This window comes from Bombina bombina, chromosome 11 (assembly GCF_027579735.1).
Source record: "Bombina bombina isolate aBomBom1 chromosome 11, aBomBom1.pri, whole genome shotgun sequence".
NCBI classification, from domain to species: domain Eukaryota; kingdom Metazoa; phylum Chordata; class Amphibia; order Anura; family Bombinatoridae; genus Bombina; species Bombina bombina.
Genome location: NC_069509.1, coordinates 168,444,364 through 168,471,765, shown reverse-complemented (window position 1 = coordinate 168,471,765; position 27,402 = coordinate 168,444,364). Strand labels below are relative to the sequence as shown.

Genomic DNA, 27,402 nt, shown 5'->3' with positions numbered 1-27,402 from the left:
GTAAACATGTATATCAAGTTATCGGTCATAATGTGCAACAATTTCATAATGGATATGATAGTTAATTTTTATATGCTATTTAGCGCCGTCTAATGGGGGCTATGTATAAATTGATGTTTTGAACAGTGTAAAATCAGCTTGACAAAGGGGTTACTCCCGAAACGTTGCTCTGCTGTTCCTGTGTGCATTTATAATAAAAACTGCTATTTTGCTGCCACATTTTGGATTCTTTACACTAAAACCTAACATTACAAAAATAACAAACAAAATTATCAAAAACAATAAAAATTATTCCTATTCTAATACCCCGTTAAAAAACAAAAAACACACACACCAACCAAAAACAACAACAACTAATCTATAATAAAACTATCAAGGGCCCTTAAAAGGGACTTTTGTAGGGCATTCCCCTAAAGTTAACAGCTCATTTGCTAAAAAAGAAAATCAAACACCCCCTAAGAGTATACAAACCCCCACCCACCAAACCCCCAAAATAAAAGTAAAACCTTTCAGGGTATTCAGCTCTTACTGCCCAATAAAAAAAAAAAAAAAAAAAAAAAAAAAAAAAACACACCACACAAAATAACAAACTAATTATTCAAAATAATAAAAATGATTCCTATTCTAAACCATTAAAAAAAAAAATAACACACCACACCCCAAAATAAAAAGAACCCTAATCTATAATAAACTATCAATAGCCCTTAAAAGGGATCGGCATCTTCTTCATCCCTGCCTTCTTCATCCCTGCGGAGGCGGAGGTCCATCGATCCAACATGGAGGTCCTCTTCATGCGATCGTCCGCCACACACTGAGTATTCAAATGTAAGGTACCCCTTTTATACTGGGGGTACCATTGCATTCCTATTGGCTGAAAATTTTAAATTAACCAATAGGAATTAGAGCTGCTTTAATCCTATTGTCTGTTCAAATCACCTTGCATTTGAATCATCAGTGTGCGGTGGACGATCGCTTGAAGAGGACCTCCACGTCGGATTGATGGACCTCCGCAAGGATGAAGAAGATGCCACCACCTGGATGAAGATGGACCCTCCGCCTATCAACTGCTCTGCCTCCGCAGGGATGAAGATGCTGGTCCCTCGATGGATGAAGATGGAGCCGCTGGGATGAAGATCGTTCAAACCGGACTTCAGCAACTGTGAGTACCTAAAGAGGGGTTAGTGTTAGCATTTTGTAAGGTTTTTTTTGGGGTGTTTTTTTTTTTAGATTAGGGCTATTGGGCAATCTTAAAAGAGCTGAATGCCCTTTTAAGGGCAATGCCCATACAAATGCCCTTTTCAGGGCAATGGGTAGATTAGGTTTTTTAATTTTGTGGTGTTTGTAATGTAAGGGGGTGTTTGTTTTAATTTTGTAGCAAAAGAGCTGATTTCTTTAGGGCAATGCCCTACAAAAGGCCCTTTTAAGGGCTATTGGTAGTTTATTATAAATTAGGGTTCTTTTATTTTGGGGTGTTTTTTTTTTTTGCTTTTTTTTTTTTTAAACGGGGAACTAGAATAGGAATAATTTCTATTTATTTTGTGTAATTCTTTTCCTTTTTGGGGTGGTTTTTTAAATCAGTTTTTTATTAAGGTATTTAGTGTTACAACATTCATTTCATGACAGCATAAATATTAATTTCAGTATACATCTGCAGTTTAATGAGGAGATGACATAATGCAAAATAGATAAGAGACAAAAGGTAACATACAAATAACCTCGTAGTTAGTATAACAATTATCAAACATAATAATGCTAGAAGTTATTATTAACCAGTCAATCGCGACTATCGAGAAAGATCTTAATATGCATATAAAAAAAAAAATAATATGACACCTAATTTTCTAGGGTTACATAAGTAAGCCTTACTCCCTAATGAAGTAGTTCACCTAATAGATGATATCTGATAAGAATTATGAGAATTGAAGAGGCTTTATTTGTAAATGAGGGGAATGATAACAAGTTGTAACTATTAGTTCATTACAATGCAAGAGTCATAAATCTTTCGATTAAGACTGGTCGGAATATTTGTATTGAGAAATCGAGCCATTACCCCCTTATTTTCTACAGTATAAAGTGAATTAGTAAAGTGAGATAAAGGGTCTGACTATTATATTTAACATTCAGTCTTGCAGTCTGTATATCCTATGCCAAAAAGGTTTAGTTGACTATTTGGAGTATTTATATTATGACAACTTATGTATGTGAATACAAAGCAGTGGATTTTTTCCGCTAAGGGATTCACCAGATTGGGTGAATGTAAACTATTTATGATATAGGGATCACTCTTGGACCACTGATAAAATATGTACACTAGTATCAGAAGCTTAAAGGGACACTGAACCCAAATTTTTTCTTTCGTGATTCAGATAGAGCATGTAATTTTAAGCAACTTTCTAATTTACTCCTATTATTAATTTTTCTTCATTTTCTTGCTATCTTTATTTGAAAAGAAAGCATCTAAGCTTTTTTTTTTTTTGGTTCAGACCTATGGACAGCACTTTTTTATTGGTGGATGAATTTATCCACCAATCAGCAACAACAACCCAGGTTGTTCACCAAAAATGGGCCGGCATCTAAACTTACATTCTTGCATTTCAAATAAAGATACCAAGAGAAAGAAGAAAATTTGATAATAGGAGTAAATTAGAAAGTTAGAAATGTCATGCTTTATCTGAATCACAAATGAAAAAAATGTGGGTTCAGTGTCCCTTTAATAATGATGAAATAGATAAAAGAGCATAGCAACTAATAGCGCTAATTATAAATCAGGTAGATAAAGCTGTGATTCTTATAGATTGTAGGAATACAACAAGACAGTAAAATGTAAAGGAACTCTCAAAAACTACAATTCTAAAGGAGGTGGAATTAAGCACGTCTCTCCCAGCTCAGTAAATTACACATATGCCATGGTCTGCTAATAAATCTTCTTATTAAATTAGCATTAGACAAAAAAGGTATAAACATTAGATGAGCAAAATTATTATTAAACTTCTATATGTACCAGAGCCCAGATCACGCTGCTTAGGTGACATATTGGTGTGGTGGTTAGGTTAAGTATATCCTAAGTCAATAAGCCCTAGGTATGTAAATATGTAAATTTAGTGACTTCATAATAAATTTGAGGAGGCTGGTGTCTGAATGCCAGGATGCCTTTAGTTTGCTAAGTCCTCAACCTCTTATATATCAAAATAAACTTGGTAAAACCTTGTACCTGACACAATATAGTGGGAGCTATAAACTCAAAGGGACTCAACCCGATCAGTCTGAGCTATTAATTATACATACATAAGCTACAATATTATGTAAGTGCTAGTCCGTGTTAAACTTATAATGAACACCAAAGTCCAGCCATGTATCAAGTAAGATGTCCTTGTAAATAAGATCTCTAAAGAAGATTTATACACTTACTTCTGTGTCGGCAGTAAAGCTACTGGTATAAATGGTAAAAAAAAAAAGAAAACTATTTCAGGAGAAAGTGTGTATCGGGTATGGGTGCTGGGAGGATTCTGTTGTATTCTGCCGCTAAATAGGAGTTCAGCCTATGCCAAGTCTCGGTAGTAACCAGCTTATAGGAAGGGTGATCGCTTCCACTGGTAATAGCTGCTGAGATGTACAGTCGATGTGGTAATATGGAGGATCTGGAGTTTCATCCGCAGGCAGCTTGGAACACCGGCAGACAATCATCTCCTCTAGTATTTCTGGACATCGACATGAGTGCAATGGCGGTCTCTTGAGAAATTTGTAACATACTTGGGGTGTTGAATTCAAAAGAGATCCAGCTGTGCTGCTCCATGTTAAATTGTGGAAGAGACTCTCGCGTCTTGTGTATGTCTGCTAGAGGTGTGATATATTCTGACTGCTTCCAAGTTTAGCAGTGCTGAAACTCCCTGAGGGAGGCCGACCGCATCCTCCCCTACAGGGAACATGGAGATAGTCATGGAGTGCTCACAGATATACTCCGGTTTTGTAGTGAGGATTTCCTCTTCTCTCTGCGCATCCAAATGACTCCTACCTTGCCCTGCGTCTACCTTTGACTGCCTTGTAGTATCTAGCTTTCTCTTATGTCTTTTACTTGTCACACTGTTGTTGATATTTATGGTGTGTTGTTAAAAGGTCTAATTATGCACAGAGGGGGCGTTATTTATAATTATGTTTTAACCAATGGATGCTTTCTAAGGGTTTTAAATAACAAGCAGAGGGATCCTGACACCAATGGCTATGACTACGGCGTTAAGCCGAAATGCGTAAGCCTGCTTGGTGTTGCGTTTACTCTGTGCGGCTTCTTGCTGTTTCTACCGCTTTTAATGGATTAATAAAGCTTTGTTTGTTTTATAACGGACTGTCCGATCTTCCTTCATTCCTACTGCTACACACCAGAAGGATGATTCGTTTACCCATGGTCTATGCTAGCTACTGGACATAACTAGCTTTTGGATATTGCCACTAAGTTTACATGGATCCGGCTGTCATTCCGGACACACCTCCTCTTCAATTGGCTAACGTCACGTTTGATGTCATCACGATGATACCTTCCTCATTGACTTGAGGCGCTGTAGGCGTCCTATATGTGGTGGTCGCACCCGACGGAGTGTTTTAAGCTGAGGCAAGCGAGAGGATTCTTCTCCCTATCGACTGGGTCCCACCTGAAGCGGACATACGGCTAAATGGTGAGGTTGTGATCTTTTATTTATAACCCAAGGGTACATTGTTTTAGGGGAGTAGAGATCATATTGACTGTACAGACTATAATTGGCAATACACCTTAGCCTATAACGGCAATGCTCGTTGTGTATTATTCTTAGGACCCACTGTTTATATGGAGGTCTATACTTGACTTTTTTTACCCCACTTTTGATTCTTATAGGAGGTGTGATATATTCTGATATATTCCAAGTTTAGCAGTGCTGAAACTCCGAGGGAGGCCGACCGCATCCTCCCCTACAGGGAACATGGCGATAGGCATGGAGTGCTCACATATATACTCCAGTTTGGTAGTGAGGATTTCCTCTTCTCTCTGTGCATCCAAATGACTCCTACCTTGTCCTGTGTCTACTTCTGGTTCGTCCACGTGCGCAAAACACACTAACTGTATAAGGCTTTCATAGCCTTGGGACATCTTTCACTCGAGCTCAGCTAGAAGAGTTTGTATGAGCGCTGTATTGTCATGTTCTAGACAGCGGAGAGTTGTGAGGGATGTATCTGAACTGATAACCTCAGCTAGGAGGGGAGGGTGTGGGATCAAAGTAGATAAGGCCGCTGCTTACTGTATTTATGTTATATCGTCACTCTGAAATCGTCATTTGACCAACTTGGTAGTGTTGAGGTCGCAGCTCTTTAATTGTAGTAGATTGTCAATTCTAATTGTCAACAGAAGTATGAATATTTGATAGCTATCTTAAATTTCTCTAGGAGCTCTTGAAATTGCAGCCATACTCGTCACCTGCTTGGACACGCCCCCCATTTTTTTTTAATGGGCAGCAAAAAAGCTGAATGCCCTTTGAAGGGCAATGGGTAGATTAGGTTTAACATTTTTATTTTGTGGGTTTGGGGGGTGGGGGTTTGTATACTGTTAGGGGGTTGTTTGTTTTTCTTTTTTAGCAAAATAGCTGATTTATTTAGGGTAATGCTCTACAAAAGGCCCTTTTAAAGGGCCCTTGGTAGTTTATTATAGATTAGGGGGGGGGTTGTTTTTTTTGTTTGTTTGTTTTTTTTTAAACAGAGAATTAGAATAGGGATAATTTTATTGTTTTGGATAATTTCGCTTGTTATTTTTTGTAATTTTAGAGTTTTTTATAATGGTAGGTTTTTTTATTTTTTTAATGTTGGGTTTTACTTTTATTTCACAGGTAAGTTTGTATTTATTTTAACTAGGTAGCTAGTAAATAGTTCATAACTACATTATTTACTAACTAGTCTACCTAGTTAAAATAAATACAAACTTACCTGTGAAATAAAAAGTAAAACCTAAGCTAGCTACAATATAACTGTTATATTGTAGTTAGCTAAGGTTTTATTTTTATTTCACAGGTAAGTTAATAATTGTAACTTTAATTTAGCTCTATTTTAATTATGTTAAAGTAAGGGAGTGTTAGGGGTTAATATTGTTTAATTTAGTTTGTTGTGATGTGAGGGGGGTTGCGGTTTAGGAGTTAATAGGTTTAGTTAGTGTTGGCGAATGGCGGTTTAGGGGTTGATAGCTTTATTTAGTGATTTATTTAGTGTTGGCGATGTTTGGGAACGGTGGTTTAGGGGTTAATAGCTTTATTTAGTGGAGGCAGTGGTTTTACATAATTTTGTTTCGGCATTCACCAGCACATTAGTTACGTAACATTAAATCATTTTTTTCGGATCCATTCTTTATTCATATGCATTATTCTATAACAGTTCAGAATAGAATAATGCAAATGAAATAAGAATGGATCCAAAAAATGAACAGATCCAAAACCAATTTAACGTAACAATATATATATATATATATATATATATATATATATATATATATATTTAACCAATTGAAATCTAAACGAATTTTTCAGTGGCACACATGTCTAATCTAAACCATTTTTAAATGTATCTAAGGTATTGGCATTCACTACCTCCTTAGGTAACAAGTTCCACAATATGATTTAATCTCCTTTCCTCCAGCCTTAAATTGTGACCCATTGTCACAAACAACTTTCTTGGAATTAACAGTTTCCGCCATCTCTATATATGGGCCTTTAATATATTTATATAAAGTAATCATGTCACCTCTCAAGCGCCTTTTTTCTAGAGAAAAAAGACCCAGTGGGAGTAGGCATTGGCTATGGACTCCGATATCTCCGTGGTTAGGATTGGCTGTGACACTACAGCTGCCAACCGCATTAGAGATTCAGTTCAATCTCCTGACTTGTTGTCAATTGACTTGCTGCTTTTGGATATATTATCAGACTTGGAGGAACTTTATTTGTTGAAATCTGCGAAGATCGACCATGAAGATCATTGATGAGGACAGTGTCTGGACTCTCCTGTTTTAAGCAGCTCTTGTGCCTTCAGTGTCAGCGTGCTCATATGTTGAGCTAAGTAACCTTGTATGTTATTTCTATTAAGGGGTTATTCCACTGCGTTTCTCTGTCTGTAATCTAACAGCGGTCAATATTGTATACTCATTGGTGTTTTACACGATTGTGCAGAATATTATTTTCTTTGTATTGTGAATTATCTTTCCATATGATAATGTTTTTGTGTTCACTTATTAGAGGATTATTTTCCTCCGGTGATTAAACAGGTAAAATATTGGACAAGAGTGCTACTGTGAGATTTTTTTTTTATATAGGTTATTCCCAAAACAGACCCAGTTAGGCTAACCTGTGCTCATAGCTTAATTTCTTCATTCCCCTTATTAATTTTGTGGATCTTCTCTGAACGTTTTCTAAGTCTGCAATGTCTTTTTTTTAGAGATTGGTCCCCAGAACTGCACTCCATACTCAAGGTGAGGTCTTAACAGGGATTTATGCAGAGATTATCTTTGTTAATGCTGTGATGTGATTGTAAAGCTAATGGAAAAGGAAAATATTTTATATTTTCCTACATTGTAACTGTATAAATAATGTATTTTATTCACCTATTATCACATGCAGTTTACAAATAAAAAGGGAGCATAACAATAATAGTAAATTTAAACTAGAAATTGGTTGTGCACTGCACTGCATGACATTTTCCTTTAGGAATATGATGATATTCATGGTTTGGATTTATAGACATCACAAAAGGTGTTTACTGCTGATATACAAATGACATAACAGTTTCAAAATTAAGTATGTGATCTACCCTAATGATTCAGTAAAGTCAAAATTAAAAATGTATGATTCAGATAGAGAATGCAATTATAAACCACACAAATTTCCAATTTCTGATGACCGCTCATGCGAGCTTGCAGCGATCGGCCCCCAGAGCTGCATACACAGTTTAATAAATGGGGGCCTTAGGCTTAACAAAGCTTGTGCAAATATTTTAATCCCTTATTTGTGGGGATTAATTAAATTCATCTTAAAATAGCTTTTTCAGTAAAATGTCTTAAATTGACAGTATGTAATTACTTACACTTTTACATTTTAAAACAGATATTTTCCTTTTTAAAGAGACAGTTCCCAACTTCTTCTGATTCCCTTATAGGGAATTCAGTATTACATTGTGCCAACATTTGTTTGTTCACCTTGGGGGTGGGGGTGGGGGAGATTAGCCCGTTCTGTGCTGCTATCTAATTTTATATACTTGCCTGTCCTTACTATTCAAAATCCTTATGGAGAAAACTGGTGCAGCTAAAGTCTTAGGACATAATGTTGATCCTTTAGACCAGTGTTTCTCAACTGCAGTCCTCAAGTACCCCCAACTGTCCAGGTTTTCATTATAGATGAACCAGTGCACAGGTGACATAATCAGCTGACCAGTAAGCAAGGTAACCAACCTGCTCTCATCCGTCAGCCGATTATTTTACCTGTGCTCTAGTTCAGCAATAATGAAAACATGGCCTGTTGCTGGTACTTGAGGACCGCGGTTGAGAAACACTGCTTTAGAAGGGTGATTAACTGACAATTTAACTCCTCGTATATGTTTGCTATGTAAGGAGGTATTGATGTGTCTCTCTGCTTTGTAACCTATGTGCTGAATATGGGTCTATTGCTAGACCGGGTCATGCAGTGTTGCATTTGCAGCAGAATACTCAGAGATTTGGTAACCACCAGGGTTGTGCTTGAAGTCTCAAATTGTAGAAGCTCTATGCTCTTCTCCAACAAACTCATTTTACGACATTATTTCAATGTATGGAAGTTGTTGGTCTCATGCATCAGCTTCAAATACCAAACCTTTTGCCATATTCCACTTACGTTTTTAACAGTTTCAAATGTTGAAACAGTGGAATGGAGATTACAACAACCCGTCTCAGAAGATCTCTTTAGACAACAAGACCTTCTCTAACTTGTAGACAGACCCGCCAATTATTGATTCGGTGAGCCTCATTTTTCCATCCAAAATGGGTAGTAATTACCAAGGATGCCAGCTTTCTAGGTTGGAGTGCACTCTGGGGGTCATGAAAAGTGCATAGAGCTTGGTCTTCTCAGGAGGGGAGATTACCAATCAACATATTGGACTTCACAGCTTGGGTATAGGATCCTACATGTGATGGGTCATGGACTCTCACCATCTTACAAAAGAAAACAAAAATGTATACTTTACTGATAAATTAATACTTTATTCATGATGGTGAGAGTCCATAAGACCCGTCCTTGTTTTACCATAACAGTTGGCAGCAGCTCCAGTTTGCAATTATTTTACCCTTCCCAAATTTCTTATTTTCTCCTTTCTCTAGGCCATATGTATGACTAAGGAATCATGGGAAAGTGGGAGAGATTAAAGCTCTGTTTTATGGGGTGTTTTTAGTCCTTCCGTAGGACTCAACTTTAATCCCACATTTGATGGCTCATGGACTTTCACCATCAGGAAACATGAATTTATCAGGCAAGAATACATTTTGGTTTTTGGTTTATATAGGCTTTAACAAAAGCTGTCTGACAGATCAAATATGAGGTAGACTTACATGTTTTGTCACAGCCTCAGTTCTCTTATCTAAAAGGATATAAAACAAAAACTCAATAATTTTCAAGGGAATAGTAAACTATTTTTTATCATTCACAGATTCTTTGTGCATATATTTTCTTCTCAGTATAGGAGATCTGGCCCCGAAGCTATCTCTTATAAAGAGATCAGACTTAGTCAGAGGATTAGTCTTCGACTCTGAAAAGATCCATGGAAGTCTTAAATAAGAATTTTATGTATAAAATAGTATTTATTTGAAGCTATTCCAGGTAAAGCTCGTTTGTCCCTCTTCACAATTATTTAGGGCAAATATACATTCAAGGAAAGATTGTTTGTACATTTTATTATAAAAAAAAAAATATTACATTTGCACTATTTTTTTTTTAATAAACAGTTGATTGGTAAATATTGCATAATACACAATTCCTTATCAAAATCTTTACATTTAGGCAAATTATTTCAATGGAGCTTAGTATTAGTTAGTAATTCTAATGAATCGGAGTTGCCATAGCTTTACTACTAATAATCTGGGATCTTGTAAACCGAGCGCTATATGCCATAAACTCACTTCCATAAGTCCCCTAGCGGCCTTAGGATACCAAATTATGAATGTAGAGGAAGGGAGCACTAAAAAAGTATTATATTTTCATACATACAATAACAATTAAAAGCAATAAATAAGCAATCAATAATACATTAATACATTGGCTAAAACCTACATGGATCCATGATGTATATGTAAAACAAGTAAACGTATAGCAAGTATGTCACAGCAGGACTGTACGGTGAATACTTATGTTACAAGCACTGTGTTATTCAGTGAGACTAAAGGGGAATCATAAAGTGAATCAAAAAAGTGAATAATACTTCATGAGATAAGTGTGGATCATACAAGAAGTGGTACAATCAAAAATTCAATAAAAAAATCAATGATATCAATAAAAAAATCAAAGGCCAAAGTGTCCAAATGTAAAAAGTTCAAAGTGTCCCAGATATATATGTCCAAATTGTAATATCCAAACGTTGATGTGTGATAGTTAATCCAAACTTGAATGTGTCATAAAATCGTGATAGAAAAAATGTGTAAAACAGTAAGATGTAACATAAATTTCCAGATAGATTTCCAAATGAAGAACTTGAAATGCTGGTTTGTATAAATGTGTGCAAAAAGTGGTAAAAATTAGGACAGTAAAAAAAAAAAAAAAAAAAAAAAAAAAAAAAAAAAAGTGGTAAAAAAAAAATATGAAATTTTTTATTGATATCATTGATTTTTTTTATTGAATTTTTGATTGTACCACTTCTTGTATGATCCACACTTATATCATGAAGTATTATTCACCTTTCTGATTCACTTTTATGATTCGGCTTTAGTCTCACTGAATAACACAGTGCTTGTAACATAAGTATTCACGGTACAGGCAAGCTGCGACATACTTGCTATACGTTTACTTGTTTTACATATACATCATGGATCCATGTAGGTTTTAGCCAATGTATTAATGTATTATTGATTGCTTATTTGTTGCTTTTAATTGTTATTGTATGTATCAAAATATAATACTTTTTTAGCCTTTACTACTAATACTAATAGTCACAATTATTGTTCGGAACAGTGGTCCCCTTTCGTTTGCTGTAAGAAGATGCTACTATTCTTTACAACAGCTGATGCAATGAGCCATTGCTAAACGTTTTTGGCAAAGTTCACATTGTTGGCGTTAACATTGCGTTGTAAAGCATTACAATTAACAGCTGGTGAAAAGTGATATTGGCTTTCTTTATCCACAACAGATTCAGACACTTTCCTGGGTTTAAAAACAGCATGAAAATGTCCTTATGTGTAAAGTGAAACCCTTCTCTCATTTTGTATTTATCGTCTAGCGACTGTCATTTTTGTGCAAAACCTTTGTCTCATAGTTGGGTCCATACGATAAATACAACGTTTCAAGCCTGCAATAGGCCCTTAGTCACGTATCATACATGCATGACTAAGGGCCTATTGCAGGCTTGAAACATTGTATTTTTTTTCCTATGGACCTAACTATGAGAAAATAAAGGCATTTTTACAAATTGGAGGCTGGAATACATGTTGTATGAAATTACTGCTCCTCCAAGTCTGATAATATATCCAAAAGTAGCAAGTGTGCGGTTTTCCACTACTTTTAAAAACATTTTATACAAAAATCAGAATCCCATACTATGGGGTCGATCACAAGCTATCTGCTATAGATAACATTTTTTGTTTCCAGCTGAATTGGTCAGTGTGTTTTTCAAGTGATCAGAATCCAAAATATATCTGTGCATTAAAAGCCCACAGCTACAAATGTTAAAAGGGACAGTCTATACAAAAATTGTTAATGTTTAAAAAGATAGGAAAATGCCTTTACTACCCAATTCCCCATCTTTGCACCAACATTGTTATATTAATATTCTTTATAACATTTAAACCTCTAAATTTCTGCCTGCTTCTAAGCCACTACAGACAGCCTCTTATCACATGCTTTTTACAACAGGAGACTGCTAGTTCATGTGAGCCATATAGATAACATTGTGCTCATGCCCAGGGAGTTATTTAAGAATAGTACAACACCGTACTAATTTGAATTATCCCCTTTGTTTGGTGTGTAAGAAAAATAATCTTTTACATGTGCGAGATTACCCTATTGCAAACAACAAGGGGTTAATTCAAATGAACAACAATATGAACGAGCAATTTTCACACTTGTAATATTAAAACAAATTTAATATTAATGGATCCTCTTTGCACTGGTTATAGTTATCTGGTCAAGTAGTTTTACAAAGTGTAATTGACTGGAATATATCTCAGCTTAATTAGATGAACCCAGTAAGTTCAAGTCTCTATGTCCTGTTAAAGGGACACTCAACTCAAAATTAAAAACTACAAGGATTCAGATAGAGCAGCAATTTTAAACCAATTTCCAATTTAGATCCATTAACAAAATGTGCACAGTCTTTTTATATTTACACTCTTATAGTCACCAGCTCCTACTGAGCATGTGCAAGAATTCACAGAATATACGTATGTGCATTTGTGATTGGCTGATGGCTGTCACATGATAGGGGGGGAAATAGACATAACTGACATTTGTCAGAAAGAAAAAAAAAAAAAAAAAAAAAAGACTACTACTAATTTGAAGTTCAGACTAAGTGCTATTGCCTTGTTATCATGCTTTTGTTTATTATTCAAATCTACTGAACTTACTGGTCCTTTACACATATATATATATATATATATATATATATATATATATATATATATATATATATATATATATATATATATATATATATCACACACACATATACATACATATATATATATATACACACATATACATACATACACACACACAAAACACACACATATACACACACTGCCCATTGCTACGCGCCTTACCAATTTCACAGCGCAAGTTCTTATGCCATGTTTCCATAAGAGCCTAGGGAAGCACAATCTTGTGAGCACAATGCTTCCGTGCACTGCGAACGCTCTGGGGTGTTCACAACTCAAAAGAGGGGAGAACAGCTGACAAAGGGTACCCTGCAACCTTAAGAGATTGTAAACCATATGAGATTATTATAAAACAGGCTTAATTATGTTTAGTTAAAGAACTTTGCATTATACTTTATTTATTTATTTTGCCCCCTTCTCTTGTAATTCTGAAACTATTTGTTTTTCTAAATTCTTCTGAGTTTCTATAAAGTAATGGGTGCCATCATATTTAAACTTATGTTTATGCTTATTTATATTTCCTGCTGAGGACAATTAGGGGCAGATATAAGACAGGCAATAAGGGAGACTGTCCAGACAAGGATGTGTGGAACATATGATTATCTAAAAGGATTTCCACAAAGTCTTGCTTTCACAGAGATAGTTAAAACTAATATAATTGTAAAAAAAAAAAAATAATCTAAATATTATTCTAAGTCTAATCATTGCTTTGAACACATCAGTCTTTACTTTCAGAGACTGACTGAGATAACCAGGCCCCCCCAGGCAAAAATTAGGGACTAACATTGTCACCTGTGAACTCAAGCCTAGATTGGCTCCTTCCAATGAGCCCCCAAGTGTGAGTGGAGTTTGTCTAATGGAACACAAATTACAGCAAACACCTGTTAAAAGGGATAGTAAAGTCCAAAAAAAACTTTAATGATTCAGATAGGGTGTGTAATTATAAACAACTTTCTAATTTACTTTTATTGTCAAATTTGCTTTGTTCTCTTGTTATTTTAAGTTGAAAGCTAAAGCTAGGTAGGCTCATTTGCTAATTTCTAAGCCCTTGAAGGCCGCCTCTCATCTAAATGCATTTGACAGTTTTTTACAGCTAGAAGGCGTTAGTTCATGTGTTTCATATAGATAACATTGTGCTCATGCATGTGAAGTTATTTAAGAGTCAGCACTAAATTGCCTGAAATGCAAGTCTGTCAAAAGATCTGAGATAAGGAGGCAGTCAGCAGAAGCTTAGATACAAGGTAATTAGAGGTAAAAAGTATATTTCTGAGAGACTTCCGGTGGGCGGTGTTACTGGATGGAAGCAAGAAACAAGAGCTCTGCACAAATAAGCCTAAAAAGTGACTTTTTATCTGCTATAAAGCAACCATCTAGTTACCCACATTGCCTGTCTTGCTGGGGTACCCTGTTCTGGTCATCGCCAGCCGACTCTTTGATTGTGAAGGGCGCACCATCTGCCCTAGCCCCCGGTCGCAGTACCCACAAATTGGGATCCCACGTGGAACGCCATCTTGGCTTAGCACTCCATGGAACAAACATTGTAAGAGAGGAGAGGAACTTTGTGTATAGAATTGCAGGCCTATTGCCACAGAGAAATGGATCCAGAGGATAATAACCGGCCTAAGATGGATACCTTACTTAAAGAAATAACCGCCATATTCTCACCGCAGCTGGATAACCTTATGAGGTCCTACCTTGCGCTCTGCGGGGCGATCCAGTCTGCACAGAAACCTCCCGCATTGCCAACTGTCGCCATTGTATCTGCTGGGGAGACTCCCCAACCTCTGTGTGCCTCATGCTATTGCCCTCCTGGGGAGACTGCGGGACCGGAGTGCGACCAGATTATCCCAGACCAGGACATGGCTCCGTCCTGCCTCTGCAACACACCCACTCAGCTGGATGACAGCCCCCATGACAAGCCGCTTTACAGTGCCGTGGGGAGGCGACCGGACTGGACACTCCGTTGGCTGCATAGCTTGGACATGAAAGACAAGAGTCTCACCTTACTGAGAATGGGTGAGCTGCAACGCTTTTGCCGTTACCAGGAGCTGACTCTACACAGCGATTCAGGAAAGGTGTTGGCTGATTTGTTAGGTCCCCAGTATAACAGAGCTCACTGCTTCCCTTATGCTTATCGGCACTCTGGAACATTGGTGCTCATTGACTGGGATGTAAACTATGCACGCCGAGCAGGCTATTGGGATGACTGTGTCATTATATATGACAACCAGCAAATCTGACTCTAGTATAAATTGTTATAATACATGTGTTTTAAGGTTAGCCTTAATGTTATTATTTTAATTGTATTCTATATAGGACTTGACTATGCCTCCTCTCTTTAAACAGCACGTCCTGCATAGATATCTATTTTGGGGGTTGAGGCTACGTATCAGCCTGTTATCATGTACATCATAGAGCATATACTGAGTGACTGCTCACTCTTCCCATGGAATCGGCAGGTGGTTGAACTAGTGGGTAAAGGGATTTTTTTTTTCTACATCCCCATCACATTGTATGGTCATGGAAAAAAAAATTTCTGGAGTTGTGCATTTTTTTTTTTTTTTGGCAACTGCAATGACTGTACACTTTGTAGGGACCTTTAGCTTTACTGTTTCCAGCTTAATTATTTTCCCCCAGTTAATACTTCCCCAACATAGTCAGACATTAATGCTTTTCACGGCTATTCAGTAAGTACAGGGGCATGGCCTGCCTTCCTTAATACATTCTATAGCAATAGAGCTATTCACATGACTGCCACATTTTTGGGTCTATCTTATATACGGCAGCCATCTTGATGGCGACAATGTGCAGGGCAGGACCAGTAATAACCTCTCTAGTGGTATGTGTCTTATATCCCTGCCCCTGTGCTGTGTGCCTGATTTATCAGATAGTGAGATACTGCTTGTTAGTGACACCCTGCTTAACTCTATACTCCGGTAAATCACATTACGATCATGGCTGATACTGCTTTTATTGGATGGGTTTTTGAGAAATAGTTTGTAGCTGCAAACTGGGGTCTCAACATACATGTAAGCCCCCGTTGTGAACTCACATAGAGCCATTTACACAGTCAGTCCCTAGACAAATGTTCATTAAATGATCGCTGCCTGACAGTATAATCCATCAGTAATTTCATTAGTATTTCTCGTACGTTTCTGGGTGGGGTCTACTTCAATTCAACTTTTTCTTATTTTCTCCCTATTGAGGCAGATGTTTACAGACCTATTGAACTTATGGGGGGGATTTGTCTTGTTTTTGTTTAGTTTATGTGTGGGTTATGTGTTATGGTGTTAGTTATGATTTAGGTTAATAATATTTAAAAATAGGAGGTGCGGGTGCAATATAGGATACAGATCAATTTTACTTTAACTCTGCCTACAGAGACCAATTCATATTAGAACTTGGCTGTAACCCCATTGTGTATGATTGCAACAATATACTGATATCCAACATGTTATGCTCACTCTATAATATTACCTACATTGTTGATGTAATTATGCATGTCATTGTATGCATCTGATTCGTTGTACCTGTACTTCTTCAATAAAAAGAATTATAAAAAAAAATAAAAAAAAAAATAAAAAAAAAAAAGTATATTTCTATAACCATGTTGGTTATGCAAAATTGGGGAATGGTAAATAAATGGATTATTTTTCTTTTTAAACAATAATATTTTGGAGTTTACTATCCCTTTAAGACTTTGTTGATATGTTATTCTACAGAAAGACTACACAAATATATTTTTAAAGGGACATGAAACCCAACACTTTTCTTTCATGGTTCAGATAGAGCACACTATTTTAAACAACTTCCCAAATTACTTTTATTATCAACATTTTATTTGTTCTCTTTGCATCCTTTGTTGAAAGAGCAGCAATGTACTAATGGGAGCTGGCTGAACACTTAGGGTAAGCCAATGACAAGAGGCATATACAGCCACCAATCAGCAGCTAGCTCCCAGGAGTGGATTGCTGCTTCTAAGTATACTGTTAAAAAATAGAATGGATACAAGAACAAAGCAATTTAGACAAAAGAAGTATATTGAAAAATTGTTTAAAATATTCTCTATCTGAATCATGAAAATTTAATTTTGACTTTACTGTCCCTTTAATTAAAATGTGTTTATATTTACTAACTGGTGCTCTTTCAGAAGTAAGAATGATTTTTTTTTTTAAAAATGTAAGAACTGTGTCTCTAAAAACAAGCTAACACAAATCATATATTTCTTCCTGAACCTTCATTCTATAGGCAATGTTTACTCCTATTCAGCGGCATTGCCCGAGCATTACAAATACTGCATCTTTATTTGTATTCTAAGCACAGATGTAGAATAATAATCTTGTTGTGCTTTGGGATTTCTCCTGGGCAAGTGCCGCTCAGCCTGACTAACCAGTTTGCAAGACTGCTTAAGGTTTGTCTAATTAATAGATAGGACACAAAGCTTTATTTAGCAGCTTTTTGTTATAATTGGTATCTTCTGATGTCTGTTAATAAAATAATGAGAGTTTAATAATCATAAACAACACTAATTGGATAAAAGCAGCACAATACACCGCCTTAGATTTACAATATATTTATCAACTTTTCAGGGGTTTTCCTAATCTTAAAGGGACATTAAACACGGCTAGATTACAAGTGGAGCATTAATTTAGCGTGTGCCCACAAACTAGCAAATATTCCCATTTGCAGGCACGCAATAAATAGCCAGCCATTACAAGTGGCTGGTTATTACTACCGTGAGCTTGCGATAACAATCAGCACTCTGAAAATTAACCATAGATCAAATCTCTTTTCTAAAAGTCCACCAATTGGCCCCAAATTTCAATATAGTAATCTTTATTAAAAAATAAAAATTGTCGCTTCTTTATTTTTTAATAAAGTAAATGCAAAAAACAGTTATAAGGGGCTAAAAGTGGCAGCTTAAAGGTGAAAAAAAATGGCGCTGAAAAGTGCCTTTACATAGCGTTCTATGGGAACTGTGTGTTCCATATGCGCGAAAACGTGTCTGGTGTTCATCTGAACCTGCTATTTGGCAACCTGGCTGAATAAAGATACCTTTTGCATCAAGTTTCCAGTCTCCGGGGTGCAGTTTCAAAGTACATATATGCATCCAAAAAACAGAAAGCACTCAACGGGTCTTGAAAAATAACCTTTTAATGTAGTAGTGACGTTTCGAGGTTGCCCCCGTCTTCAGACAATATTTACAGTGCATTCATGAACTTACCCCTCATATTAGAACCCAACTCCCACTCGTGTAGCTGTCGGCAGCGTTCCGGAAGTCCAGCAAGCTTGTGGTGTACACCTACGTCATACTTTGCTATGGCAACCGGACGCCGTGCGGCAGTTCTGTGCTTAAAGTTAAAACAATGTTAAAAACAATAATAATCGCTAGCATACAGGCAGCATTTAGGAGGTATATACAGGATCATTCATATTATGTGCACAATGCATCTCAATTATAAACAGAAGCCCTTGTAGCTATTGTTAGTGGTTATACATTATATAAAGGCACTGCTAATGCTAGTATAGCAACCTGGGGGATATATTATTGTCTAACTCTGGTGCCAAGCAAAGAGCAGTAAAAAATGCCTAATGTAATTACTATTTATACCATATTAGCAGTTACAGATTATGGGCTCACATATAAATAGCTAAACAAAACTTAGTTAATATTACCATGTTATGTCCAGTATACTATGCATCATACTAAGAATGGAGGACAAAATTATCACTGTAATCTAAACTATATACAAGACATCTTTAGTATAAAGGTGTACATAACCAAAACTGGTTGAATAAATTAAAAGATGACATACATAAATATAAGAAAGAATTGATTACCTTCAAAAATAGAAAGTTGGAGGATGTAACTAATGATTACAAGAACAAAAGTGTTTATAGGTGGCAATTAAGTCCAGAAGAAAGAGCTCAATACCGTACAAATAGACCCTGAAGTCAAAGGTATAACAGGATGAGACCACTGGGAACTGTAGACAGTTCAGGAAATAGTTCGGACACAGATCAAATAACTACAACATCAGGATCATTACCACCCCAAACAGGAAATAGAAGGGGGATGATCACTTGGCCAAAAACGAGTCAGGACAAGGAGCCATACCAGGCGGGGGGGGGGGGGGCGGTATAAGCAGACCATACAGACCCCCCAGAAGAGGCCGGTTGACGAGGACCTAGTGGTCAATCTAAGTGATTATGTACTTACCCCTGATGAGGAGTGTCCTAAATAAAAGGACTATCATTTATACCTACCACTAAGTGCAATGAATTCGATCTCTACGTGAACATACAAAAGTTCACGAGAAATTTGAGATTGAAGGAACACTTTAAGGGCTTTGAGGAACAACCACAAAGGACCCTTAATGGGATGAGCACATTTGATCCAACAAGTAATAATCAGACGATTAAAACCTTTACTAGACTTTTACATCAGGATTCAACTACTTTAAATCAGCAAAGGTGTCTATACAAACCTAAACCTCACTAAGAACGAGAGAAATGCCTTAACCAGTTTACAAAAGGATACGTCTATAATTCTAAGGGAAGCGGCTAAAGGAGGGGCAATTGTCATCCAGAACTATGTGGACTATCGCAAAGAGGTGAAGCGACAGTTGAAAGATTGTGATACATATAGAAGACTTAGGGGTGACCCCACGACTTTATTCAAAAAGAAATTGGACACCATGTTACATACCATGCATGAGATGAATTGTATCAATAAAGATGAATTGGCATACATGACAGTACAACATCCTAGAATTCCAGGGATTTATATGTTGCCAAAAATACATAAAAGCATGGAGGCACCACCTGGGAGACCTATAGTTTCAACTATAGGATCCCTTTTGCAAACGATAGCGGTTTACCTGGACCAGATTTTACAACCACTGGTAAGAAACATGGATTCCTTTTTGTTGGATTCAAGTTCCATGATCAGGATCTTAAACAATATAACTAGTGTCAAGGATGAAACACTTCTGGTTACAATGTTTGTACCCAGTTTGTACACTGTAATCCCACACATGGAAGGTATTTTGGCAATAACCAGACAACTTTCACGCTACCCATATGTTGGACCTCCTATTGATACTATTAAGGAACTTTTGTCATCATGTTTGAATCTGAACTATTTCAGGTATGAGAAAGAATTTTTCCTTCAAACTGCAGGTACGGCCATGGGGTCAAATGTAGCTCCTGTATATACTAATCTATTCAAGGCAGAATTCGAGACTGCAGGAACTTTACTACTCACTGATACAAGGCTATCTAATTACAAAAGATACATAGATGATCTGTTTCTTCTATGGGATGGTACGGAGGAGGAATTGATGACCTTGTTCTCACTCCTGAATGAGGAACATCCTACTATCAAATTTAAGATAAAACACAACATTAACAGCATAGTTTTTTGGATTTAAGAATCTTCAAAAGGGATGGACGCCTATGTACTACCCTCTTTAGCAAAGAGACTGATCGTAATTCCCTCCTACATGCTCATAGCCGTCATCCACCAGCTTTAAAAAGAGCCCTCCCGACATTGCAATTTAAAAGAACAGCTAGAAATAACACTGATGCTGAATTGAGGGAACAACAGCTACAGGAAATGGAAACTAAGTTTATCCATAGGGGATACGATAAGGATAACCTCAGAACGAGAAAATTGGATATACTTAAATTGGAACAGGATGAGTTATTAAAGGCTAAAGATACAAAAGAGGATACCAGATTGACATTCATAACCACCTTTGATATCGATAAACCTGTATTTATGGAGAGCCTGCAAAGAAATTGGTCTATTATCTCAACTGATAAAGAACTTCCCTTCTATGGGACTGCCCCACCCAGAACTGGATATCGACGCGCAAGATCACTGAGAGATCAACTTATTAAAACAGATCCGAGAGAGTGCTACATGAAAGAGACGTGGCTACATGCCAAAACTGGATGCTTACGCCGTCTGGGATGCACCACCTCTGGGGGCCTTACAACTGGAAGTGAATTTCATCATCCATATAAGAAATATACAATCAAACACAGAGTGACATGTACAACCAATTACATAGTGTACCTTTTACACTGTGTATGCAGTTTGTTCTATGTCGGTAAGACAGTCGATGACCTACGCACCAGAATGGCGAAACACAGATCGGCAATAAGAACGGCCATTGATCGAGGAACCTCTGACCAGCCGGTAGCCAGGCATTTTGCCTTGGCAAAACATAAGGTCTGTGACTTGAAATATATTATTATAGATCATGTCCCCCCTCTTACTAGAGGGGGGGACAGAGCAAAAATACTACTTCAACGTGAGTCCAGGTGGATCTATGACCAGGGAACCATGTCTCCCCAGGGTTTGAATGTCCACCTGGACTGGCACTGCTATCTGTGATATACACCTTTATACCAAAGATGTCTAGTATATAGTTTAGATTACAGTGATAATTTTGTCCTCCATTCTTAGTATGACGCATAGTATACTGGACATAACATGGTAATATTAACTACGTTTTGTTTAGCTATTTATTTGTTAGCCCATAATCTGTAACTGCTAATACGGTATAAATAGTAATTACATTAGGCATTTTTTACTGCTCTTTGCTTGGCACCAGAGTTAGACAATAATATATCCCCCAGGTTGCTATACTAGCATTAGCAGTGCCTTTATATAATGTATAACCACTAACAATAGTTACAAGGGCTTCTGTTTATAATTGAGATGCATTGTGCACATAATGCAAATGATCCTGTATATACCCCATAAATGCTGCCTGTATGCTAGCGATTATTATTGTTTTTAACATTGTTTTAATTTTAAGCACAGAACTGCCGCATGGCGTCCGGTTGCCATAGCAACGTATGACGTAGGTGTACACCACGCGCTTGCTGGACCTCCGGAACGCTGCCGACAGCTAGACAAGTGGGAGTTGGGTTCTAATATAAGGGGCAAGTTCATGATTGCACTGTAAATATTGTCTGAGGACGGGGGCAACCCCGAAACGTCACTACTAGATTAAAAGGTAGTTATTCAAGACCCGGTGAGTGCTGTTTTTTTATATATACATGTATATTTGAGTTAATATGTGTATATAAACATAAATATATATATATATGTACATATTCATATATATTTAAAATTGCTGCGTGACGTACCCCCCTCACTGCCCTAGTTCTCATGCCATGTCTGACGGCATGAGAAAGAGGCTTCCATTGGAGTTTATGGAAGCACTCTCTCATGAGCGCAATGCTTCCATGGAATACGAACCCAAATGGATCTCTTAAAATCATTGAACTCTTACAAGTTTAAAGTAGTTTATCAACAATAGTATCAAAATTCAAATTGATCAACTTAAAAAAGTTCATAGGTGGATGAAAACTGTTAATCTGATGAAGCTCATTTTGTATGTGACCCGAATTGGCACCTGCCATTTGTGTATTGTTTAATAAACTATACAGTGTGCCACTACTTTGTTTGTTCTATCTTCTCACTATGATTTTTTTTTTATGGTGTACAAAATGGTGGTATAGAGGGAGGTGCATGAAATGTATTTAGGGTTCAACGTCACTTTAATTACTTTTTCACAAACATAAAATATTAAACAGAGAGACAGCACCCACCAGCCACGGAATTCTGGAACTGCCAGATCTAATATGTAGACAAATTAGATAATAGAATCCAGCCACTATTGTAACAATGCAAACTTTTATTGTCACCACATTATGGTAAAAGGGACAACATTTCAGGCCAGCTGTCCCTTTTACCCGAATAGAGGCTGGATTCCATTATGTCATTTGTCTCACAGGATATCATTGTAAATCCAAGTATTCCTATGTATAATGTTAAGAAACATTTCTAATGCTATATGTTCTATTCCAGCTAAAGGGACATTAAACTCACAATTTCACTCCTCATGCAATGTTTGATGATGCATCATTTAAAAACTTTGCAATGCACATACATTATTTATTTTGCCTGCTTTTGCTGTAATTTAACTCTGAAATGTATAGTTTTCCACTCCGCACAGAGAGGCTAGAGTGCATTCTGTGGAACAGAGAACCATGACACTCATACATGCTGTACAGTGATTGGCTAATATATAGAGTGGGCTCATTTATAACTGGCACTAATTGGCCACATAAAGTCATATAAAAACATAGTTGTTTTTTTAAAGAGTTTGTCAAGTTATAGTAAAATAATATGTATCTTTATAACAAAATGACATTAAATCCAACATTTTTTCTTTCATAATTTAGATAGAGCAAAGACTATTAAACAACTTTCTAATTTACTTTTTTTTATCACACTGTTCTCTTGGTATCTTTTGTTGAAAAGCAGATATGTAATCTTAGGAGAGTGCACCTGTCTGGGGGACCATATGGCAGCAGTTTTTCAACTACCTATGTATGTCTTCAACAAAGAATACTATGGGAACAAAGCAAATTTGATAGATTTAAATTAGAAACTTTTAAAAATGGTATGTTCTGTCTGAAAAATTCAAAGGATTTTTTTTGTATTTCATATCCCTTTAAAAAGGACACTAAACCCAATTTTTTTTCTTCAATGATTCAGATAGAGCATGTCATCTTAAGCAACTTTCTAATTTACTCCTATTATCAATTTTTCTTCATTCTCTTGCTATCTTTATTTTAAAAGTAGGAATGTAAAGCTTAAGAGCCGACCATTTTTGGTTCAGAACCTGGGTTATGCTTGCTAATTGGTTTGCTAAATGTAGCCACCAATAAGCAAGCGCTATCCAGGGTGTTGAACCTAAAATGGGCCGGCTCCTAAGCTTTAAATCCCTGCTTTTTAAAAAAAGATAGCAAGAGAACAAAGAAAAATTTATAGGAGTAAATTAGAAATTTGCATGCTCTATCTGAATCATGAAAGAAAAAAATGTGGGTTTAGTATCCCTTTACGTGTGGACCCTGGAGTGGGTTCCCTGGCCCTAAAGTGGGGGTCCAGCCCTGAAAAATGAGGGACCTGTTTCTGGCACTTGAGGTTTGTGGGCCTGGTGGTTGAAGAGCAGAAGCCTTGCGCATTATCTAAAAAAATGTAGGTGGGTGGGAAATGGTGGGAATCCCATAGTTTTTGCTTAGGGGCCTGCTTGGTCTCAGTCCACCCCTGACATTACCTACCCCCCCCCATACTGGATGACATTAAGGTTAGCTACATTTCCAAGTAGTTACAAAGCTACCTGCTCAATCAATTAAAGTTAAACAATTAAGCACTTTTACACTAATAAAAAAAAATAGTGAAAAAGATAACACAACTCATAAAATCAAATATGCATTTTAGGATTATAATCACCATAATGTCAGACAGACAATCTCAGCTGCTTGTTATCAACCCTTTATTTTTGCCATGAAGTTCCTGCATGCTTTTTCACAACACACTATTTTTTATGTGCGAATCAAACAAGATGGCCACAACTCAAAAGAACAGCAGATAGAAGGAACCCTGCAACATTACGTAAACCTGGCTCTGCGTCACTAGGAAATGCATTATTATTTGTGCTTTTACACTAAAGTGTGGCCCTTAAGGGTTTTATGGCCCCATGGGTAAGGAACTTGGACATCACAGATATACATGGAAGAGCAGCAATTATACGCGTTAAAAATATTTTTTCATGAAAAAGGTTCAGCAAAAGCTGCTTAAATTCAATGTAAAACCATCAGGATGTGCAAGAGTGTGTACAGCTGGGCACTGGACTTCTTGGAAAGTTTTTGGATTCAAAATATTTAAAGGACCAGTAAAATACAGTGGATTTGCATAATCAACACTTGCATAATAAAAAGACAATACAATAACACAGTCTGATTTGTAGTTTTCTTCTTACAAATTTCAGTTATGTCTATTTCCACTCTTCCTGTATCATGTGACAGCTATCAGCCAATCACAAATGCATATACCTATATTCTGTGAATTCCTGCACATGCTCAGTAGGAGCTGTGGCTCAAAAAGTGTAACTATAAAAAGACATTTTGTAATGTAATTGTAAATGGAAGTAAATTGGAAAGTTGTTTAAAATTGCTGCTATATAATGAAAGTTTAGATTTGACTTGAGTGTCCCTTTAATTTTTATTTCCATATCCCATTTGTAGCCATGACTCTAAAACTATTAATAAAAATCCCATTCGATATCCCAAATGTCCCACAGTACACAGTCAACACTTTGCACTGCTCCCATATAATCCCAGGGTGAACCAAAGGGATAATGACAGTTCAAACCTTTTTATGGTAATTTATTACTCAATTCTAATTTATGTTCTAAATTTTAATTAAATAAAGAATTACCAGAAGTAGATAGGTCTTATATTCACACCAGTAGTACAATAAAAGCTGATCTTTAGAGGGAAAACAATGGGCATAAAAAAAACACAAAAACCTCTACACAACATGAAAGTGTTCAACATGTGCATCATAGAACTGTATAATAAGAGCTCACAATACTAATAAAAGTTACATTCTGTGAGAAGTCTGGCAATAGAAATCTTTAAAGCTGTGCTTATATTAGTAAACAGTTATGAAAATAACAAAATGTTAGTACTAAAAGGCAAAGGTGATGGCTAGATAGATAGATGGTGGATAGATAGATACTCATATGTAATCTGTGTTGACAAAGATAAACAGCATGACCCAAGCACAAGTTTCCATTTCTCAATGTCACTCTCAGTGATCTGTGAAACCTGCTTCCCACCCCACAGTGTTTATGGACTTCAGACAATGTCTGTATTGGCTGTTTCTTACCTCTCACTGCTTCACGACCATAAACATTAGGACAGCAATGAAAGCTGCATTTCCTACAGACACTCCCCGCCCCATAGTGAGCATCACAAGGCCAGGAGGAGCTTTCTCACAGTGAAAGTGTCCAGCTTCTTACAGCGCCTGTTGGCTCAGCCCTCCTTCTTCCTTATATTCAGCAGGCACTGTGCCCAGCTGTGTGCAGGATAGATAGTTACCACTGCTGCCTGCAATATAACACAGCCCTGCGCAGGACATAAATACATAGTCACCACTGCTGCCTGCAATATAACACAGCCCTGCACAGGACATAAATACATAGTCACCACTGCTGCCTGCAATATAACAAAGCCCTGCACAGGACATAAATACATAGTTACCACTGCTGCCTGCAATATAACAGAGCCCTGCGCAGGACATAAATACATAGTTACCACTGCTGCCTGCAATATAACACAGCCCTGCGCAGGACATAAATACATAGTTACCACTGCTGCCTGCAATATAACACAGCCCTGCGCAGGACATAAATACATAGTCACCACTGCTGCCTGCAATATAACACAGCCCTGCACAGGACATAAATACATAGTCACCACTGCTGCCTGCAATATAACAAAGCCCTGCACAGGACATAAATACATAGTTACCACTGCTGCCTGCAATATAACAGAGCCCTGCGCAGGACATAAATACATAGTTACCACTGCTGCCTGCAATATAACACAGCCCTGCGCAGGACATAAATACATAGTTACCACTGCTGCCTGCAATATAACAGAGCCCTGCGCAGGACATAAATACATAGTCACCACTGCTGCCTGCAATATAACACAGCCCTGCACAGGACATAAATACATAGTCACCACTGCTGCCTGCAATATAACACAGCCCTGCACAGGACATAAATACATAGTTACCACTGCTGCCTGCAATATAACAGAGCCCTGCGCAGGACATAAATACATAGTCACCACTGCTGCCTGCAATATAACACAGCCCTGCACAGGACATAAATACATAGTCACCACTGCTGCCTGCAATATAACAGAGCCCTGCGCAGGACATAAATACATAGTCACCACTGCTGCCTGCAATATAACACAGCCCTGCACAGGACATAAATACATAGTTACTACTGCTGCTTGCAATATAACACAGCCTGGCCTGCACAGGACATAAATACATAGTAACCACTGCTGCCTGCAATATAACACAGCCCTGCACAGGACATAGATACATAGTTACCACTGCTGCCTGCAATATAACACAGCCCTGCACAGGACATAAATACATAGTCACCACTGCTGTCTGCAATATAACACAGCCCTGCACAGGACATAGATACATAGTCACCACTGCTGCCTGCAATATAACACAGCCCTGCACAGGACATAAATACATAGTCACCACTGCTGCCTGCAATATAACACAGCCCTGCACAGGACATAGATACATAGTAACCACTGCTGCCTGCAATATAACACAGCCCTGCACATGACTTAAATACAGAGTTACCACTGCTGCCTGCAATATAACACAGCCCTGCGCAGGACATAAATACATAGTCACCACTGCTTCCTGCAATATAACACAGCCTTGCACAGGGCATAGATACATAGATGCCACTGCTGCCTGCAATATAACACAGCCCTGCACAGGACATAAATACATAGTTACCACTGCTGCCTGCAATATAACACGGCCCTGCACAGGACATAAATACATAGTCACCACTGCTGCCTGCAATATAACACAGCCCTGCACAGGACATAAATACAGAGTCGCCACTGCTGCCTACAATATAACACAGCCCTGCACAGGA

General features: G+C 37.3%; 1 protein-coding gene across 3 annotated transcripts in view; it reads right to left on the bottom strand.

Moving 5' to 3' along the window:
• LDAF1 (lipid droplet assembly factor 1) overlaps positions 1–25,769 on the bottom strand; it is a 159,663-nt gene extending 133,894 nt beyond the window's left edge. The window contains exon 1 of one of the 3 annotated variants that reach the window (XM_053695043.1): positions 25,584–25,769. The gene's annotated coding sequence lies outside the window, so the exon portion shown is untranslated. Of the gene's footprint in view, positions 1–9,574; positions 9,594–18,047; positions 18,067–25,583 lie in introns of those variants that run through there. The other 2 variants (XM_053695045.1, XM_053695044.1) reach the window with 2 other exon arrangements.
• Between the last annotated feature and the right edge of the window lie 1,633 nt (positions 25,770–27,402).